Source organism: Triticum aestivum, chromosome 1D (assembly GCF_018294505.1).
Source record: "Triticum aestivum cultivar Chinese Spring chromosome 1D, IWGSC CS RefSeq v2.1, whole genome shotgun sequence".
In the NCBI taxonomy this organism is placed as follows: domain Eukaryota; kingdom Viridiplantae; phylum Streptophyta; class Magnoliopsida; order Poales; family Poaceae; genus Triticum; species Triticum aestivum.
The window spans coordinates 5,599,785-5,622,330 of NC_057796.1; the positions used below are offsets into that span (position 1 = coordinate 5,599,785).

The 22,546-nt window shown below is 45.9% G+C and overlaps 2 pseudogenes; one reads left to right on the forward strand and one right to left on the reverse strand.

Annotated features, from left to right (window-relative positions):
* The first annotated feature begins 18,115 nt into the window (after window positions 1-18,115).
* Window positions 18,116-19,448, forward strand: LOC123156673 (uncharacterized; annotated as a pseudogene).
* A 52-nt stretch (window positions 19,449-19,500) lies between these two features.
* Window positions 19,501-20,511, reverse strand: LOC123156682 (putative disease resistance protein RGA4; annotated as a pseudogene).
* Window positions 20,512-22,546: the final 2,035 nt, after the last annotated feature.

Below are 22,546 nucleotides of genomic sequence, written 5' to 3' on the forward strand. Positions count from 1 at the left end.
ATCATCTTCACAGTACCAGGGACTCCCGGATACTAAGAGTGCTTAATAATCTTATAATTAGGTGGAGACATTTTCATTACCTGCATACAAATGCGTACGAATGATGATATTTTATATTTTTTTCTTTGCAACTTCGGAGTGCCCACAAAGTGAAATAGAAGGTGTAAACATAACTTCTTTCAACCTCCAGTAAAAGTAACAATTCTCTCTCCATGTACCACTCTATACCAACTTCTTCAATACCTGTTGACTCTCATGTTTTTGTTTTCCTTCAATATTTCAGACGTTCTAAAGCTCGGTCGAAATCACTCGAGCTGGTCAACCCTGCCCCCGTGTCGCCCGCAACAGACGATACGGGGAAAACTTTCGTCGCCGCCGGTAGCCTTCCTCCGCCAGTGCCCCTCCCCCCCCCCCCACATCGCTGCCGCAGGAGGGTCGGCCAGCGAAGTCGCGCCGCGCTCGGGGATGGCGGCGGCGGGGCGGTTTCGTACCCTCCCCCCCGATGCGCTGCCCCAACAACCCCTTCGCCGCCATCACCTCCCCGCGCCGCTGCTGCCGCGTCGCGCCTGAGGGTGGGGGCGGCAGGGCAGCTTCATTCCCTTCATGCTGTAGCTCCTCGTCCCCAACCTCCTCGCCCCCCAGATCCAATCTGGTGCGCCGCGGGCTCCCCTACCCTCCAACTGCTACTGTGTTCGTCCTGCCTGTCCGACGAGGTGGCGCGGCCGTGCCCGTCGTGCACCTCCCCAGTCTACCTCTTTCACCTTGCTGGCGCAGCTTCCTTCTTGTTGTTGTTCGCTGGGGCATGCGAGGACTCGTGTGGAGGTCACGGGCTGGCCAAGGCTCGGTCTTGCCCCGTGTTGCAGACCACCCTTCGTCTCTGATGGCGTCTCCTTCTAGTTACGGCGGCGACCTCTGCCCGTGTGTGGTCAAGGTGTTGTTTTGGGCAGCGGGATGAAGCTTCGCGGTGGGTCCTTGCCGACACTGCTCCGGTCCCAGCGGCCATCGACCAGCGTTCTTCGGCCTCCCTACCGCCGTGAATTCAGCCCCAACACTCCGGTCGCTGCGTCTCCTTCCGGCATCTTCGGTTTGCCGGTGTTCTGGTGGTTCCACCTCCGGCAGCTCGGAGTTGTGCTCCCTTCCGCCTCCAGCTTGTCAGCGGCGCCGGTCACCATCCCACCCTCCATGCCGGCTTTCTACCATGCTGCCTTCCCGACCCTGTCGACACCCGCAACATGTCATTTCCAAAGCTCGTGTTCTTTCGGCAGCAGGTGCAGCCCCACCACCTCCGTACCGGGATGGTGGTTGACTAGCGGATTGTCTTCCTCATCTTCGGATCCTGATTTGGCAGCTATGGCATTGCTCAGACTAAGGCCAGGCGAAATCCATGCTCTGCTTGCCAATGTTGGCAGAGGCGACACTCGTGAGTGCTTTGCCATGGCCTTTATCCGGGCCCCTCTTCGAGCGCTGGGGGAAACCCTAGGTCCGGTTCTTCGGATCGGATGGTGGCGGTGTCACGATGTCGCACCCCTTCCTGAAGGCGCTATCTTGTTCGCCCCCGGTGTCCCTGTTTGTTTGATTTTGAGATGTTCGACGTCGTGCTTGTTCGGCCTGCCTCTCTGTTTAGGATTTGTGGGTGTAGTTGTGTCATTTCCCCTGTTCGGGCTGAGCACCCCTTGTCTCTCTGCTCCGGGTTCCATGATCATGCCTCTTTGGGTTCATGCCATGTGTTGTATCCTCTGTTGTACGCATTCTCTTTCTTCTATCAATAAAGGATATGCAAGCTTTGTGTATTCACAAAAAAAAAGACGTTCTGAAGCTCTGAAGCTAAAGATGTAAATAAATCTGAACTCTCGCACTCACTTTTAAATCGTGGGGCAGTATACTCTAATCTATCCAGCTCTTCCTGTAAAACAAATATACTGTCAGCATGTGATTTATCATTCATGAATCGTTTATCATGCCATTTTTAGAATGTGACTGGCAAAATGGTGTGACTGTACAATTCTACTTTTTTCGAAAAAGAGGATTACCCCTAGTATCTACATAGAGCCATGCACACAACCATTTTATTATATTATTTAACGGAACCAAACGAAACAAATATATGGATCAAGCCAAAGCCACCTCCCTAGAAACTATTGTCGTTACACGTACAAGCTTTAATGGCGTGCCCTGACCACTTATCAACACACATCATATATTCCGGTCGCCTCACCAAGATGCCTGCCGGCAATTTGAGAGCATCTACCGGTCTAGCTAGACCCTCTGCACGCACATCATGCACACGCTTTAGATTCAGCCACCGCCATGTTCCGCGGTCCCACCTTCAAGAGCGATCAACGTATTCATCTCGCTAGGCCATCTCGACACCAGATAGCTCCACTATCCAGCGCGGGCGCCCGTCGCCGACACTCCGCCGTGCCACGCCACCGAGACCCTGTGTCGTCCTTTCGGTAGATGTAACACCGCTCCTCCACTTGTCTCTTCCAGTCGGCTCCTACTCGAGACAATGCCCCTAGGAGGGAGAACGGCGCTGAAGGCACCATCATCGTCCGATCCGGGATACCCAGAACTAGAGTTTCCCCCGGAACAACCCGAGCGTAGTGACACAACTTACAAATGACGATGCCTCGAAAAAGGAAACAACGTTAGAGACGCCACCATCTGCCATGACCGCAGTTAGCACAATTTCACCGGAAGTCGCGTCGACATGGAGACGTAAGCTGTCGCCGGAACGTCGGCATAGGGCCTCCAGTCGCCCCTGACCTGTCCCTGCACGCATCGCCTGCCGGCCAAGGCCACGCCAAGATGGATCTGGATGGGACGCTAGTTCCGCGGCCACTGCCGCCACCCATCACATGGTCGGCCAGGTCAACGACTAATCCCACAGCCATGGACAAACCGGTCGCCGCCGCCAGCCCGGGTCACCACCCTGACCGCACCGGCTGAAGACACAGGTGTCGTCGCGAGATTGATACGGTGAACAAGGCCCGAATCCCTCGTGCTCGACCTTGATCAGCCACACACAAGCATCTCTCCACGCTGACGAGGGGTCCACTATGGGATCCATCGCGCCGACTTCCGCCACCGCGCCGCGGGAATAGACTGCCCTGATGCTGCCGCCCACTGAGGCGGGCTTCGCCTGTTCGGCCTCCTCCAACAGCGTCCGGCCGTGGGCTGCGAAGGCGAGGATGCCCCCCCCCCCCCCCCCCCCCCCGAGAGCGACACGCGCGACTTTTTCAGCCTCTCCACTTGTGGGAACAATATCCTTGAATGTTTAGTTTCTCATATCTTTACGAAAACGGAGTAAGGGAAATATCGTGTGTGGTTGCAGGGAACTCACATCAAATGATTGGGAGATGTTCATAAATCAGTGATAATAGCCTTTGCAAACAGGCTAATCCCAAATGATTCAATGAAACCAACCTTCATGTACTCAATGAACGTATTATGCATGTTATGCTAGTTCAAGTCATACTAAATATCACTTGTCTGGCAAATAACAACAGCGTTCTCTGAAACCATTGCATCATGAGAGAATTGTGTGAAATGGAAATTGACACGATTTAAATTTTCAGGTTCCTTTCCTGGTGAGCCTATCATAGTAAAGAAACCTGGAAGAAAACATTGGAGAAAGGAATTCACAAAATGCGGAATTATTAATACTAAATGACTGTTGATGTTCAAATGCATGTCAGTTCTAAATAAATAAATGATTTTCTTCTTCTTTCTGCTCTTCAATGTTTTCTTCCCTTACAAGATTCTAGCAGTCTTAACACCATTATGGCCACAGAAAAAAAAAACATCTATCCCATTTGTTACACGAGCTAAAAATAAAAATAGCACATGAGCATGGGCTGCAGAAATGCACATTCTTACTTCTAAGAATAATGTCATCAAGAGAAGCAAAAGGCTGGTTTTTTGTGACAATAATTTATTCAATGAAAAGAGTGAGCCCGGGTTGCACGAAATATGAGTTTATCTATTTTTCTTCCAACAAAATATCTGGTCTACCATCACTGCACCTTCGAACATCAGAGTGCACACAGAACAAGAAATAAAGAAGCAAAAGGGCCCTTGCGTAACTCATGTATTTTCAAACAATGCTACAGAAAATATCCCTTATACTCCCTCCGTCTAGGTTTGTAAGTCATCTTACGAAAACAAAATAATCCCAAAACACTTAGGCGCGGTGCGTTAACTTCTACCTCGTTTCTTGTTTCTTGACATATCAACCAATAAGAGATATGGGTGTGCATGCTTTTAATGACTTGAGACTACCAAACACGACATGCAGTGGTTAGTTCATTGCATGCAATGCTATTAATTAGCAAAAAACATTAAGTTCTCTCGTTTTCCCTCCTCCTTGGTCACGGTGCACAACATAAGATGACTTATTCACTTAGACGGAGGGAGTATCATGGATTTGCGCCTGCATCAATTGTTTCCGAGTGCTGTCAAAGAGAAAAATTTACTAAGATTTCCATTGTCAAACTGTGATGTCCGACTAGTGTTGGTGGAAGAATCACATATTGGAGAGGATAATTTGGAGTAGGGGATGAGAAGAAGTTGAAGAACAGATGAAGAGGGTGAGATGTAGAACAGAGTAGGTGAGAGTTCAAACAATTCTCATTTCATCGATAAGTTACGGCACATGTCTGATTCACTTGCCCCTTTTAAACACATAGGCACTCTCTTACAAGTGGGCCCTCAAATCCACACGCCCAGTGCACTAGATGATCTTCCTATGGCTCACTCCTAAGTTGTCTCTCTCTAGTTGTTGGGCCCTTCGTCCTCCATATCCTAGTCCTCCTCATTCCACTGGACTGGGATCTTGATTTCCGTCGAGGGTGTGGTAGAGAGCAGATGCATGACACAATCTTTGTTCCATTACGCTTCCTCAAAGTCGCCATTTTAGACATTGTCATGTCTACAACACACAATTAGACGCTTGGTGACCTGTTGCTTCAAAAATATATTTTGAAATCATGTGCCTAGAGGTGTTTTGAATGTATGGCTACAAATGTCACTGAGGTTCCTAGTTCCTGTTCCATCAGCATACCCTGCCGAAGTGGTAATCTGACTTCAAGTGGAATAAGCAAGACAGGAGAAAGAATTAAGGTGGTATTCAGCTCGTTTTCCCCTCACCTTTTTGACTCTCACATTTTTGTTTTCCTCCCATATCTTAGATGGGGTGAAGCTATATGCATAAACAAATATGAATTCATATCACACTCACCTCGACATCTCAGTAGTACAACACAGGGCTTTCGTCACAGGGCAATTTTCACATTAGTCCCGGTTCAGTCACGAACCGGGACTAATGTGAGCATTGGTCCCGGTTCGTGCGGCTAAGGCATTAGTCCCGGTTCACCTGGGCCCTTTAGTCCCGGTTGGTGCCACGAACCGGGACTAAAGGGTGCGATGCCCATTAGTACCGGTTGGTGGCACCAACCGGGACTAAAGGTCTAACCTTTAGTACCGGTTGGTGCCACCAACCGATACTAATGCGCTTTGAGGCATTAGTACCGGTTCATGGCACGAACCGGTACTAAAGGGCCCATTTTCAAACTCTACCCCCCCTGGTGGACCGCCTTTTCAGTTTTAGGAAAAACAAAAGAAAATGATGGAAATGTCAAAAAAATAAAATAAAATAAGTTTCCCATGTGATATGTGGTCTAGTTGTTGGGAAAATTAACAAATATGAATTTCGACTTTATTTGCAAAATCTCTCTGAAATTTCTTAAAATGGGCATAACTTTTGCATACGAACTCGGATGAAAAAGTTTTTTATATGAAAAATCATCTACTCAAAATCCTCAAAAACCTAACAGAAAAAAAGATACGGGACTTTTAAGATCTGGAGAGGCAAAAAAATTCAAAAAATTTCAATTTGTGGTCAAACTGTGGTCAAACAATAGTCAAACTAATTATTCTAGAATATTAGTGTTACTAAATAATTATTTCAGTTTTTTTGAATTTTGGTCAAATCTGGTCAAACTGTGGTTAAACAGTGGTCAAACAATGGTCAAACTAATTATTCCAGAAATATTAGTGTTACTAAATAATTATTGTTTTTAAAAATAATAGTTTCAAACTCAAACAGTGAAATATGTCACTTCATGCTCAAGCTAAATTCCTGAGGGTTAATAAAATTGACATCTTACTATTGTCAGGAAAACAACAAGTGCAGACTTGGAAACGAGGGAGAATAGAACCCAGAAGTTAAGCGTGCTCAGGCTGGAGTAGTGAGAGGATGGGTGACCGTCCGGGAAGTTAGATGATTTGAAATGATGAGGGGTGATTAGAGATTAGAGGATAAATTGAGCAGTGATGAGGGGTGGTGATTAGAGATTAGAGGTTAAAATAATTCAGAAATTTGAAAATCAAAAAAAAAGTTCGCAAATTTTTTTTTCAAAAAAAATATATCATAAAATTCTGCGTCCACGTGGACGGCCTTTAGTCCCGGTTCGTGTCTAAAGGCTTGGGTATATATAGACCTTCTACACGTCTCCAATCTCTAGTAGCTCTTCATATGATAAAAATATATTGTGAGTATGGGATATGTGTTGAGAAGGCCATTCAGGAATCGTTTATCATGTGAGTAGACTGCAAAATGACATAACCATTCCACGAGCATGCTTAAGTTTGAAAACTCTTTCCCGGGAAGTATCCTATGTGATTGAATGTAACTCATAATTATTAAAGAATGTATAGAAGTTTCTAAACGAGCGAGTGGTTGAATGTCAAATGCATCTGATACTCGGCGAAGACTTATGTTTGCCAAATTCGGTACTCGGCAAAGTTTCGCCGTGTTTATTATGGGCTCTGCCAAGTTTCTAAGAAGACAATCCGGGTAGTGATGGATGCCTGATCTTTAACATGGAATGTCTGTATACATAGTCCTCAATGTGGGGCATAATGTAGTAGCCGGACAAGACGCTTGATTAATCTGGTTCTTCTCTACAATAGAAACTCGCCTTGTACATGAACATATTTTGTTTTGGGTATATATAGACCTTCTACACGTCTCCAATCTCTAGTAGCTCTTCATATGATAAAAATATATTGTGAGTATGGGATATGTGTTGAGAAGGCCATTCAGGAATCGTTTATCATGTGAGTAGACTGCAAAATGACATAACCATTCCACGAGCATGCTTAAGTTTGAAAACTCTTTCCCGGGAAGTATCCTATGTGATTGAATGTAACTCATAATTATTAAAGAATGTATAGAAGTTTCTAAACGAGCGAGTGGTTGAATGTCAAATGCATCTGATACTCGGCGAAGACTTATGTTTGCCAAATTCGGTACTCGGCAAAGTTTCGCCGTGTTTATTATGGGCTCTGCCAAGTTTCTAAGAAGACAATCCGGGTAGTGATGGATGCCTGATCTTTAACATGGAATGTCTGTATACATAGTCCTCAATGTGGGGCATAATGTAGTAGCCGGACAAGACGCTTGATTAATCTGGTTCTTCTCTACAATAGAAACTCGCCTTGTACATGAACATATTTTGTTTTGTGGAACTTCCTCCGGATTAAAAATACTTGAAGATAGCAACATAATTGATGAACTAAAAAATGGTACTCTGGTAGCAATGGGATAAAACAATATTATGCCTTTCTTTCATTAGTTAACTAAAAATTTGTGCTGCAGTAGTAACGGGATAAAACAATATAAGTAGAAACAATTTTGATAAGCAATAACATTTCCTTTTGCTAGGGCAACGCTATAGGTAACTCCTACAAACTATTTCTCCTAGGTGTTGATTAATAAATTAGCCATATGCAAAATTAAACTGCAGTGGATTAGTAATACACGGTTGAAGTCAACACTTCCGGTTAATCTTATAAAATCTAGCCTCTTTAGTCTCCAATCTCACATTGAGACATGGTTAATAGTTGTTGGTATATCTAAATCCTATGGGAGGACATCCTCTTATTCTCAGACACATGAGCCCAAGTATCTCCACAAAAAGTTCACCAGACATACATATCATGTCCTTTCATAGCCATCCAAAAAAAGGAAGGTGCTATGATGTAGTGCAACATTGATGGAATAATACCAAAAAATGTAAAAAGGGTGTTTCATTCTCAAAAATAACTTTGGAAGTATATCGGTGAACCATCTAAACAGGAACATACTAGTAAATTTGTTGAGGAAATTGTTAACTGGTAGCAGCTTGGTTGGCTAGGGAGTAGGGGATTAATAGGGTGATCGGCAAGTTTATTGGCCTATTAAGCAATTAAACGGAGGATTTATCAGTTTATTGGCTACATGGTGACCTTACAAGTAGGGATTAATTCCCAAGTTAACTGGTTAATCAGACGAATTCTTCAACAGGACCAGTAATCATGCTAATATGGTACATGATAATCTCTTATGGTTGAATGAATATGAGTAATGTCTGTAGCTATCTTTAACAGTATTTTATTGAGTACCTAAATATGTAAAGTTCAGTAGTTTGTACTATCATGTTATTGCACAAAAAAAAAGGAAATCTCTCATTCCAATTTTTTTAGCTAAACTAAACAAAAGATACTAGCATGTTGCTCAGGAGATAGGAATGGTAGCAGGGGTAGATAGCCAACAAAAACATTATGTTATTACAGTGTGAATAATAAATAAGATTATTTGGATCATATGAAGGATAAAGCCATCAATCTCGCCCATGTGCAATAATTTTAATTTGTCTTTGTGTAGTATATATTGTTGATTAATCATTCGTGATGAGATATGCACCTTCATATGGTTTAACAAATAGAAGATGGGTGGCGCCAGAATAATTTTTCTGACCGTGCAAAGATAGAGATCTGCATTGCTCTCATCAATGACCTGCAACGATTCATGCATGCTTCTACTATGATCCTTGAGCCTATCAAAATTAATTGCTATAATCTTGACTGACCGAGCTACTGATATGTGGGCGTCTTGATGAGTATGGCGAATTCTCTTTTATCTTGGTGGTTGTTCATTTCATAGACATCTCAATATATTGTTTATTTGGATGGTTTTGTCTCCTCCTTTATTTTGGGGTTATTTTTACAAAGAGAAGTCTAGTTTTCTCCCTAACAATTTCACATGGAGAAGTGTCACTCATATTTATTTCAATCACATTTACCTCTTGACCTTAATATTCACTCACATTTACCTCCTGACCTTTTGGTTTTGGTTTAATTTTTCCATTAAAATTTCACAAATGATAGAATCCTCCCTGGAAGTTTTAAGAAAAAAAAAATCTAGTAAAGGCATATGTAATTTTTTTGTAAAGGAGAATGTATTAATATCAAGCAGATACCAATTATTCCCAGACTCTGCAACAACAAGATGCCTAAAAACATCCAGGATGCACACAGCTAAAAATTAAAATAAAAAGGGAAGAAAAAATGAGAAAAAATATCCCGCCACGGTGATCAATCACCCGATGTAGCCGCACTCTAACCACCACCAAAGATGTCACCCGGACTACAAAATAGGTTCTCCAAAAGCAATGCCTCTAGAAAGGAAACAAAACACAAGCATTGTCGTTGCCCGATCAAAGATATTACGTTTTCACCCTGGAGAAAGATCAGGTTCCCAACAATAATGCCTTCAACAAGACTACCGCCAGGCACAACCAATAAAGGCCAGACCTTGGGTTTTCACCTTGGAAATCCTGATTGGGTACTCAAAGGAGCACCGAATAACAAAGAAGTCCTCCAATGCCGCCACCCCCACTTGCGGAGGCTAATACTGCAAGTCACGCACCATTAGGCTCACAGGAATTCACATCCCGCCTGGACGGGAACATATCCTGTAAGCCATGTCTAAACAACTGCCTATGAAGCAAAGTCTTCATCGCATCCAAGACCTCGCATTCGCCACTTGCAAGTCCTTCAATCACGCCATGGCATTCTCCGTATGTGTTGATCCCATGGAAATCTTGGTGCAGACATGTCCCAAGGTGCCAACAAAAACAGAGCTTCACGATACCCCGGTAAACCTGGTTATGCTGATGTTGCGGGTGCGCACGACAGGCCCCTATCTAGTCAAGGTGTCCAAAGAGCGCCATATGTGCCAGTCCTTTTTTTCCTTCAAAGGAGAAGTCCGGAAATCGCAGATGGCCAGATTGAAGATCTCAGGTTCTCAATTGCATGAGCTTGTGAGCAACGAGAATGAGCAAGACCGAACAAGGGGAAACCATCCAAGGACGGGAACACCGTGTGCACAATATATAGGATCCAATTTGCACCAGCAATGTTTATACAGGAATAACCAAAATGTGAGTGTTGCCACGTACATGTATTTACTACTGCAGATAGTTTTCTTTATTGCACAGGTATAAAACTTGTTCTTAATTTTAATCAATTCTCTTGCACAAATTTATCCACAGAGAGCACATATATGATTTATCTAACACTATGTTTTCAATATCACAAGATAAAATCTTGTCTTTACAGAGCAAAATTATACACCGATAAAAATGTGTTGTCTGCCTGCATGAAATTACATATGCTATGCAAAACTCTTTACTTCGTATCGTCATGATCATCCACAATATTAAAATTGTAAATAAACAAAAAAAGAGGTGCCGGCAAATAGTTTTGGATAGAGTAGTTTGGCACAATATATATGTTATCCCTGAAAATATAACGTCTTCCTGGATCACACTGTAGCTTCGTGATAGTTTTGACGGCTATGATAACAAAAGCTGCCGACACATGGCTCTGGAAATAGTTATGGCTGTAGGGGTAAATATAATAGCTGACAGCTCTAAAAAATATTCCCGCAAAAGAAGGCAGCTCTAAAAAACAAGCCGACAAAAGAATCATGAAGCTACAGTGTGAATTATACTCTCTCCATTCACATTATTATGGGAAAACGAATTGTGCGAGTACAGTCTGCCAAAATGAGTGGTCGTCCATGCACCTTGTTTAGGGGCAACTTTATTTTAATGTGTCTTTTTGTAGTATATAGTGTTGATTAATCGTCCGTGATGAGATCTGTGCCTTTGTGTGATATAACAAATAGAAGATATATGGCGCCAGACTAATTTTTCCATCCGTACGTGCAAAGATGAGATATGAATGCATTGCTCTCATGAATGACCTGCAACGATAGACATATGCATTCATACATGCTTCTGCTGTGATCCACGAGCCCGTCAAAATTAATTGCTATGCAGTGGCTTAACTACTCAGATGAACGTGGGCGTCTTAATGAGTATGGTGACTTCTCTCTTATGTTGGTGGTTGTTCGTTTCATAAACATTTCGATATATTGTTTATTTGGATGGTTCTGCTTCCTCCTTTATTTTGGGGTTGTTTTTACAGTGAAAATTCAAGTTTTTTCACTAACATATTCGCATGGAGAAGTGTCACTCATATTTATTTTCACTGACATTTACCTCCTGACATTTATTTTCACTCACATTTAACTCCCGGCCTTTTGGTTTTGGTTTAGTTTTCCCATTCAAATTTCATAAATCATAGAATTTTCTATCGAAGTTTCAAGATTTGTTTTTCTAAAAAAGGTACATGTATGCACTATATATTAGATCTAATTTGTACCAGTAATGTTACCAGCTACATGAATTTACTGCTGCAGATAGTTTTTTTTTGTATTGCATATGTATAAATCTTGTCCTTAATTTTACTCATTTCTCTTGCACAAAGTTAGCTTCATAGTGCACATGTATGATTTACCTAATATTATTATTTCAATATTCCAAAATATAATTTTGTCTTAACAGAGTGAAATAATACACCAATAAAAAAACATTGTCTGTATGCATGAAATTACATATGCTATGCAAAACTCTTTAGTATGTATCGTCATGATCATCCACAATATGAAAAAATAGTAAAGAAACAAACAAGAGGAGCAGACACATGGTTTTGGATAGAGCAGTTTAGCACAATATATTTTATCCCTGTTTATATAACGTCTTCATTGCTCACACTGTAGCTTCGTGATAGTTTTATTGGCTATGATAACAGAAGCTGCTGACACATGGTTCTGGAAACAGATATAACAGCAGGTGTAAATATAATAGCCGCAGCTCTAAAAAATAAGCTGACAAAAGAATCATGAAGCTACAGTGAACTATACTCCATCCTCCCTTGTCTAGGGGCAACTTAATTCGCTTTGCGAAGGATAATGCATCCATGGCAAACAGTTTCAGGGTTGTCAGAATAAGAAATCTTATGCCTCCCGATCAAGATCTAGACAGATTTTCAGGGCATGGTGTGGCCGTCCAACTACCTGATAAAAAAAAAGATAATGAAAAGGGCCCACAGCATCAAACCAATGACAGATATGTTCAGTTTCGAATCTCTTAATATTTAGTTTGAAAGCTGCAGATTTTCAGGTTGTGAGAGCCGAAACTCTTGGACCAAGCCATATGTTCAGTTTCGAATCTGACCTAGTAGCGTCCTGGAACTAGTTATCATCGATTGGCTGCCAAACTCCCCCAAGAAACTCCGCACACATCTCTGCAATCGAACCAGGGCAAATTAATTTAGCGAAGGGAACTCACAACGCAGTGTCTCTTGACACATCATCCTATTTAGTGAAAACTATTTAGAGACAATGACCCCTATTCATTATATACTCAACACGTCTCTTAATATTTAAAGTATCTTATAAATGTCGTATCTAAATGATATTCCATTTAATTAGTTTATGGACCTTTTTTGCATGTCAACATTGTGGCCTACTCCAGTTGTGAAGACAAAAATTGTGAGATAAACCACAAAGGCTCAAAGCGTTAGTCACTATACGCAGAAAAACAAGTTAATTAAGAGCCATATCTACACTAAATAGAACATAGGGAAGCTCATCGATCCATCACCGGCCACACTTCTTGAGTTAGGCGAATGTTCTCTTTTGGAGACCATTGAGGACATGCGCATTTCATCGCTCCATCTGCCTGTCACTACAAGGGATAAGGCTACACTAGTAGAAAACAGGGTTTTGGTTCGGCCAGAAAAGAGCATTAATCCCGGTTGCATTACGAACCGGGACTAATGTGAGCATTAGTCCAGGTTCGAGCGGCTAGGGCACCGTACATGCATTAGTCCCGGTTCAAATGGGACCTTTAGTCCCGGTTGGTGCCACGAACCGGGACTAAAGGGTGCGATGCCCATTAGTACCGGTTCGTGGCATCAACCAGTACTAAAGGTTAGATCTTTAGTCCCGGTTCGAGCCACCAACCAGTACTAATGGGGTTTGAGGCATTAGTACCGGTTCATGGCACGCCTTTTCAGTTTTGTAAAAAGCAAAAGAAAATGATAAAAACTTCAAAAATTAAAATCCTTCCAGATGTAGTTATGTTACTACATGTCCTAGTTAGGAAAATTTAAAAACTTCAATTTGGACATGTTTCGCAAAAAGTGTAGGGAAAATGTAAAACGGCTATAACTTTTGCATACGATGTCAGAAAAAACGTATAATATATCGAAATGTTCAGCACGAAAATCCGCATCCGATTTTGACAGCCTACGGCCTGTTTGTAAATTTTTAGAATCCTCAAATTCTAAAAGGGAAAAAAGTTATGCTATTTCTGTTTTTTTAATTTTTGTTAAATCTGGTCAAACTATGGTCAAACTACTTATTCAAGAAGTATTAGTGTTACTAAATAATTATTCAAGAATATTAGTGTTACTAAATAATTATTTCAGTTTTTTTGAATTTTGGTCAAATCTGGTCAAACTGTGGTCAAACAATGGTCAAACTAATTATTCAAGAAATATTAGTGTTAGTAAATAATTATTTCAGTTTTTTTGAATTTTGGTCAAATCTGGTCAAACTGTGGTCAAACTACTTATTCAAGAAATATTAGTGTTACTAAATAATTATTGTTTTTTAGAACAATAGTTTCAAACTCAAACAGTGAAATGTGTGACTTCATGCTCAAGCTAAATTCCTGAGGGTTAATAGGATTGACATCTTACTATTGTCAGGAAAACAACAAGTGCAGACTTGGAAACGAGGAAGAATATAACCCGGAAGTTAAGCGTGCTCAGGCTGGAGTAGTGAGAGGATGGGTGACCGTTCGGGAAGTTAGATGATTTGGAATGATGAGGGGTGATTAGAGATTAGAGGTTAAATTGAGCAGTGATGAGGGGTGATTAGAGATTAGAGGTTAAAATAATTCAGAAATTTGCAAATCAAAAAAAAAAATTTAAAAAAAAAATCATAAAATTTCCTTCAGTACCGGTTGGTGTTACCAACCGGGACTAAAGGTGGACCTCACGTGGAGGGCCTTTAGTCCCGGTTCGTGTAAGAACCAGGACTAAAGGGGGAGGCTTTAGTAACGACCCTTTAGTCCCGGTTCCAGAACCGGGACTGAAGGCCCTTATGAAGCGGGACTAAAAGCCCTTTTTCTACTAGTGCTAGTAGTGGCGCGGTTTAAAGGCATAGGAGTAGCGCGGGTTGCCTCTCTACTTACATTAGCAACTATATAAAAACTCATCATCATCATCATCATCATCATCATCATCATCATCATGTAACAACTCATCAGCGCGTAGCTAACTGGTTCCTAGTAAGACGGGCCAGGCTCGGCTCTAATACTACTTACATTAGTAGCAGCGCGGTGTTTGGCCCGTGCTACTAATAACTAGCTATAGCGCGAGGCCCCCCGCCACTACTAACTCTATGTATTTCCTTTCTACATATTATACTATATTATACAATAATTATACAGATTTTTATACACTAGCAACTATATAACAACTCATCATCATCATCATCATCATGTAACAAATCATCATTATCAAAATGATATAACTCATCATCATCGTAGTGATATAACAGCTCATCATGATCATAATTATATAAAAATGTCTCATCATCATCGTCATCATCACCATCAGCATCATCATAAGTTAACCACTACTAGCTAATTGTCATCATCCTAGGTAAGTAACTTTCAAGCACATGACAAGTACTATGACCTACTCTAGTGTCTTAGGTAAAATAGAATAAAACAGAAAAAATAACTACATCTCCATGATGGACCACAGAGATCCCCGGTCTCCAATTTGTTGCCCGCGCTCATTGACTATTTGCCTCCATCATTCAATTTTGAGGCATCCATTTGATTAACACTCAGTCAAGTATGTATATTTGAATCCGATCTTCAAAGGGCAAATAATAGTCATCTCACTTTTGACGTCCATCAGCAGAGGCACAACAACATTTGGGACCTTCCGCTGAAGTACATAATAGTAACATAGTCGAAATATGCAGATATAGCAAGAATGATCCTAATTTATTTAGGCATCACTACCAGTTTGCCCTCAATGCCTCGAGCGCCATCTGGCAGATCAACCAAGTTCCAAACTTGATTGTCATCCATGGACTTTAATTCGGATCTCATGGTCTTAAGCCATAACTCAGAATCAGGGCTCTCCGTCGCTTCTGCATACATTGCCGACTCGTTGTTCTCCAAGAACAACACATTGCAGTTATGCATATTGCGCAACCTTTCCGACCTCTGTGGAATCAGCGTCGACTCCACTATGGGTTCCTTGACTAACTCCATGTGGTTCTCGAATTTCCTCTAGTCGGATCATCCTCCCACTAGCCTTCCGATTGAGAAACTCTTTCTCAAGGAAAACTCCATGTCGAGCGACAAACACTTTGCCCTCTTCACAGATGTAGGAGTAATATCCCAAGGTTTCCCTTGGATACCCCATGAATATGCACTTGTCCGATTTGGGTGTGCGCTTGTCTGACTGGAGTCGCTTGACGTATGATTCACAACCCCAAATTTTTAGAGAAGACAAAGTTTGGCTCTTCGCAGTCCATATCTCATATGACGTCTTATCTACAAACTTGGATGGTACCCTATTTAGTGTGAAAGCTGCAGTTTCTAGAGCGTATCGCCAAAATAACAAGGGTAAATCCGACTGACTCGTCATTGATTGGGCCATGTCTAACAGAGTCTGATTCCTTCGTTCCAACACGCCATTTCTCTGTGGCATACCCCGAGGAGTCAGTTGTGGAACTATCCTACGACTCTTCAGATAATCATCAAACTCCTGGCTCATATACTCATTCGCCACGATCAGATCGCAGAAGTTTGATTCTCTTGTCGAGTTGATTCTCCACTTCATTCTGAAACTCCTTGAACTTTTCAAAAGTTTCTAACTTGTGCCTCATCAAGTAGACATATCCAAATCTACTCAAGTTATCTGTAAACGTCATGAAGTATTGGAAACCACCTCTAGCTGGACTTGTTTTACCATTGTTGAAATGTCTTGTGCATCGGGATTCCGAGTCTGATCGGAGGGTCTCGAGATGGAGGATTGTCTCTGCGGATCGTGAGCTTGTCATGGGCAAAGTTGGGACACCCCTGCAGGGTTTAAACTTTCGAGAGCCATGCCCGCGGTTATGTGGCAGATGGGAATTTGTTAATATCTGGTTGTAGAGGACTTGAACTAAACTCAATTAAAATACACCAACCGCGGGTGTAACCGTGACTGTCTCTTTCCAGGTGCGTTCGAGAAGAGAATACGGTTGGGTTATGTTTGAACGTAAGTGGTTTAGGATCACTTCTTGATCACTATTAGTTTGCGACCGTTGTGTAGATTCTCTTCTTACTTTTGTACTCGTAAGTTAGCCACCATACAAATGCTTAGTGCTTGCTGCAGCTTCACCACTATCCATTCCATACCCATTAAGCTTTGCTAGTCTTCATACCCATGGTAATGGGATTGCTGAGTCCTCGTGGCTCACAGATGACTACAACAATAGTTGTAGGTACAGGTAATGCAATGATCTGACGTGAGAGCGATGCTTGATTGCTTTTGGAGTTCTTCTTCTTCTTCGATCAAGGGATTAGGTTCCGGGTCGGGGAGCCTGGGATTAGTGGGGTGGATATTATTCTTCTTTTTTGTTTGATTTCATCCGTAGTCGGATCCTGCCCTTCTGTGTGCGCTCGAAATGCGGTTGGAACAGACGATCGCTAGACAGCGCGCCCGCATTGCCACCCTCAAAGACGGTGATGCCAGCTCTGCCTTCTTTCACCGGCAGTGCTCGTTTCAATGACAGAAAAACCGCATCTTCTGCCTCTCTGCGAACGGCACGCTACTCACAGACCATGACGAGATGGCCGAGGCTGCATTCCGGCACTATGACACACTGCTTGGCACGGCGGTCGAACACGACCACTCGATGGACCTGTCGCAGCTCATCGAGGGGAGCGATCTCTCCGACCTTGACGCGACCTTTTGCCCGGAGGAGAGATGGGAAGCTGTGAAACGCCTCCCCGCGCACAAGGCAGCTGAGCCTGATGGCTTTAGCGCTGAATTTCTCCGCGTGTGCCGGAGCATCATCAAGCAGGACTTCATGGATGTGTTCCAGTAGCTCTTCGAGCTGCGTGGCCGTGGCTTCTGCAAGGTCAACCAGGCCCTTCTCACGCTGCTGCCGAAGCCCAGGAGGTGCGCAACTACCGCCCGATATGCCTCATTCATATCGTGGCCAAGGTACTCGCGAAGGCCCTCTCGCTCCGGCTAGCTCCAAAACTTGACCGCTTTGTCAGCCGCAATCAAAACGCGTTCATCCTCGGACGGAGCCTACACGACAACTTTATGCTCGTCAGGCAATCGGTCAAGCTGCTGAGCCAACTTGGGGGCCCCAGGGTGATGCTCAAGCTCGACCTCACGCGCGCTTTTGACTCCATCTCCTGGCCGTTCCTCTTTGAGGTTCTGCGCCAATTTGGGTTCGGGAATCGCTTCCTCGAATGGATCGCCATCCTCCTGTCCTCGGCAAGCACTCGGGTGTAGTTGATTGGTGTCCCAGGCCCACTGATATGGCATAAGGGAGGGCTGCGGCAGGGGGGACTCCTTGTCCCCGCAGCTGTTCGTGCTCGCGGTCGACACTCTCGGCCGGCTGATTCGGCGCGCCCATGATACGGGCATCCTCCAGCCGCTGCATCTGCGGAGGCCGATACCGGCTATATCCCTATACGCCGACGACGTCATGCTCTTTTGCCATGCCACGGAGAGTGACGTGACTGTCGTCAAGGAAATCCTTGACCTGTTTGGTAGAGCGTCCAGCCTCAAGGTGAACTACACCAAGAGCTCGGCCACGGTCTTGCATCGGGAATAGGTTGCCTCCGAGATGATCACCAGCTTGGGGTGTTCGACTGCCGCGCTCCCGGTCACCTACCTCGGTATACCTCTGACGATGCGCCGCCCTTCCGCCGGGCAGTTGCAGCCCCTTGTCGACAAGGTCACCGGACGCTTGCCCACCTGGAAAGCATGGCTCATGAACAGAGCCGGCAGGCTCGCCCTCGTCAAGTTCTTCCTTTGCACTATCCCGGTGCACCAGCGGGTTGCATTTGCCCCCTCGAAGAAAAGACTGCAGCAACTCGAGAAAATTCAACGAGGGTTCCTCTGGGCCGGGCGAGCCATCACCAACGGCGGGCACTGCCATGTGAACTGGCATCATGCTTCCCGCCCGCTCGCGCTTGGCAGCCTTGGGGTTCGTGATGTCGAGCGCGTTGGACTCGCGCTCAGGCTGCGGTGGCTCTGGCTCTCGCGAACGGACGAAGGGCGCGCCTGGCAGGGGCTGGACCTCCAATTTTCTAGCAACGAGCGTACACTGTTCTTTGCCTCCACCTACATGACCATTGGAAATGGCATGAACGCCCTGTTCTGGGAGGATCGATGGCTCAACGGGCACTCGGTTGGCGAGCTCATGCCCCTGTTCTACAGCTGCATCCCCAAACGCCGGCGCAAAGCTAGAACGGTGGCCGAAGGTCTCAACTGCAACGCATTGGCCCATGACATCCAGGGCGTCCTCGTCATCCACGAGATAGGCCAGTATCTACAGCTTTGGCAACTCACGGAACAGGCTATGCTCAGCGATGCTCCTGACCAGCTGATCTGTAAGCAGACTGCGAGCGGCATCTATTCGGCGCAGTCTTGCTACGCGGCTACCTTCCAAGGATCAGTGCACTCCTACTCTTGGAAGTTGATCTGGAAGGCTTGGGCTCCCCCTCGACTCAAGTTTTTCCATTGGCTTGCCAACCTGGATCGCTGCTGGACTGCCGATCGACTGGCCTGCCAAAGACTGCAGCATCATCTGTGCTGCCTTCTTTGCGATCAGGCGCCGGAAATGATCCGGCACCTCATGCTTGACTGCCCCTTCTCTAGGCAGGCATGGCATGAGACCCTGGCCTGGCTACGCATACCGGCGTCGATCCCCAACCAGGAGCCCACCCTCATGGACTGGTGGCGGCACGCCGCAAGCACAACGCAAGGCCCTGCAATCCGTAGTGCTACTCGTACCATGGCTCGTCTGGAAGCATATGAACAGCCACGTCTTCGACAGCGCGACGCCCTCCCTAGGCACGCTAGTCGACCGGATCAAGGAGGAAGCCGACTCCTGGGCTAAGGCCGGAGCAGTAGGCCTTAGAGTAGTCCTACCCCCTTTATGGGACGTGCACTGAGCATTGTATCTGATCCTTCATTATTCATCCTAGGACGACTGTAACTGACTCCCTACCTTTTCAATGAAAAGAAACGGAAAGGTCTTTTGCATTTTCTCGAGAAAAAAAAGAATGACCTTGAGGCAAGCTCAATGAAAATACGTTTTCCAAAGGTTTCAAGACTATCTTCCTTGTGCTCTGGGATAAAGCCATTTGCAATTCATAGTCAGATCAGCTTGTCCACATCAATCTTGTAATCCTTTGGAAATATAGCACAAAAGGAAAAGCATTGCTTCATGTGTGATGGCAAGTCATTGTAGCTAAGCTTTAATATTGGCAGAATCCAGTTTCCAAAGTGCAAATGCTGCTACTAGATGATATAGCCTTCCACTCTTCGACGCTAGTCTTGGTACGAAGTACATAGCCCAATGCAGTTGCAGCTAAAGGAGAGCCAGAACATCAGCTTACAATCTCATCAACCATCTTGCTTAGCTCGACAGGCTTTTCTTTCTCCGAACTGAATGCTCTAGCCTCAGTAATTTCCTTTACGAAGAAATCCTCCACAATATTGAGATTGTAGGCTCTACCTGCACCCATAATTTCAGTGACTTGTTTATCACGAGTTCTTGTTAACATTGCACTACCCATGCCACCATGTTGAGGACAGACCTTCAGCCTTCCCAACTTATAGACCTCTCTGTTCCAGACATCATCCAATACATGGAGATACCTGTGCCCGCTGTCCAGTTTTTGAAATCTATCCAAAGGTATCATAGACCTCTCTGGGGGATGCCCGCTGTACCCAGAGCTGCAACTGAAAATGATTCTGAATTTCAGGTTCATTGTATATGAGTTACGCTAATGTGGTCTTGCCAAGGCCCCCCATTCCAACAATGGGAACTACTGCGAGATCAGTATTGCTAGCTTGACCAAGTAGTATGTCAACGATATTATTCTTATCTCCGTGTTTGGATCTGTTGGCAATTTCTTGTTGGTCGCTGATGACATAATCTGTGTGCCTCCACTCCTTGGACACTCGTGTTTGCCTCAACTGATTAGACACCAACAACGTCTGCCTCAACATAAGCGCGACGCGTTGTTGGGCTAGGCCCAGAACGGTGCGCGGGCAGGTGGGGCGTATTTTTACCGTAGTAACTGTTTCGTCCGCTGCGCTTCCCCACGACCTGCGTTGAACACGCACGTGGAGGGTCGTGCGTGACGTGGGGGTCATGCGTGGGGCGGTCTCCACACGCATGCGTCACATCGCATTTAATGGGAAAAGAGGCGGCCCACGCCTTCCCCGTAAAAAGGAATAACAGCGGGCGCGCTGTTCATTTACCCCCTGCGTCTTCTTCAATCTCGGAATCGCCGTCCCCTTCTTCTTCCTTCTCAAACTCTCGCCTTTGCTCGTTGCCGCCGCATCTTCGCTGTCCTCCGTCCTTTGCCTCTCGCAGCCGCCATGGCCCCCAAAACAAGTAAAGGAAAGGGAGTGGCCAAGGATGCCGGGGCGAAGGAGCCGCCGGAGAGCGAGTTGGTGGCGCGGCGGACGCATCTCGCCTACTTCCCCTCGACGGTCGACGCGGTCGAACTCCGGGACTACTTCAGGCCCCTGTGGGGGTGCAAGACGGGGGGGGGGGGGGGGGGGGGAGACGACGGGGCATCCGGCCACGCGTGTCATCCCCGCCAATTGCGCCGAGGCCGCCCCGAATCGGTATCCGTTCTTCGTCGATTACTTTTCTTGCGGTCTCTGCCCCCCTTTCTCCGATTTCTTCAATGATGTCATGCACACATTTGGCTTCCACCTTCTGGATTTCACTCCCAATGCCGTGGCGTGCATGGCTCTTTTCGCCCATCTCTGTGAGGGCTTCGCCGGAGTTCTTCCCAACACATTGCCCTTCCGCTATTAGTTTTACCCTCGCATCCAAAAGGGAGGCGCCATCTCTGGTTGCGTCGCCTGGATACCAAGGTCCAAAGGGACGTACCCGGAGGGCGCCCAGAAGGAGAGGTTGGAAGAGTGGCGGGGCCGGTGGTGCTGGATTGGGGAGGACGACCCGCCGGAATTTTTCCGGGTTCGTCAGGCGCCGCCGGTTCGCAGGAACGACTGGGGCGATGTCAACGCCCTGGATGACAAGCTCAAGGTCGCCACCACCAGGATTCACCGCCTCACCGTTGCCGGGCTCACCCTGGAGATGATTGGGGCGGACTTGATCCGCCGCCGAATCGCTCCACTGCACAACAAGGGGAGACCGGCCTGGCTCTTCCAAAACGCGGCTGACATCATGAGGCTTCACTCTGGCCTCAACAACAACTTCACGGTGATGGGGCACGCCCACTTCTGCTAGCGGATCTTTCAGCTCGACGTGAACCGCGACGGCAGGGCCAAGAGGTCCGGCAAGGCTGCAAAGGCCGGCAAGGTCCTCAAGGGGCCCTTGTTTGGGTTGCCAGCGGGGGTGGTCCCGCTGAGCAACAACTCGCGCCAGACCGACATCATCGCCATGATGTCGGACTACAATGCACACGGTCCCGTCCCAAATTGGTTCGAGCCGCTAGCGGATCAGGTGCAGGAGTTCTTTGATACTTTGGCGGAGAAGTATGTCTGCGACGAGCCGCTGCTCATCTAGGACACCACCCAAGCAGAGCTGGACTACATCGCCGCCAGGGCGGCGGAGGCGGAGCTCGCTAGGGAGGCCGGCAGCGCTGGCGGCATGGAGGACGAGGTCGCAGCAGCCGCAGAGGAGAGGGAGCTCGCCCAGTGGGAGGAATCCGATGGGGAGGCCAGCAGCGCCAGCACCGGGGCCCCTCTTATTGAAGATGTGGTCGACGATTCGGAGGAGGAGGAGGTCGAGGCTGTCGATCCTCCGGTCATGGGGAGAGGGCGAGTCCTGCGGCGGGCCAGCTCCGGCAAGCCGGTCCAGCCCGGCAGGGCTGTGCAACCGCAGCAGACCTAGGAGGGGTATGTGCGCCAGACAAGGGCCGCGGTGGCGAGGAAGTTGGTGAAGGCCGTGGTGGCGAAGAAGAAAGCAACAACCTCTTCTTCGTTCAAGCGTGGCCAGACTCCACCTTCTTCCCCTCCTCGGGCAGACGTTGACACGGAGGTCGTCTTCGACTTTGGGTCCCTC